Raw genomic sequence first — 200 nt, forward strand, 5'->3', positions numbered from 1 at the left:
GAGGGTAAGAGCAGGGGGAATTGCCCCTCAGGAGGTGGAGGCCCTATGGACAGCACTTTCCTGAGCCTGCCGTAAGGGCAGCCAGGCAGACTGGGTGCCAGGAGAGGCACAAGTCTTCTGGCACGCTTCCTGCCCCCTGCCCCTGGGGTGCCTCTCAGCCCAGAATAGCCTGCTGTGCTTGATACCTGAACTCTTGCTCT

This window comes from Apaloderma vittatum, unplaced genomic scaffold, assembly GCF_000703405.1.
Source record: "Apaloderma vittatum isolate BGI_N311 unplaced genomic scaffold, ASM70340v1 scaffold16791, whole genome shotgun sequence".
Lineage (NCBI taxonomy): Eukaryota > Metazoa > Chordata > Aves > Trogoniformes > Trogonidae > Apaloderma > Apaloderma vittatum.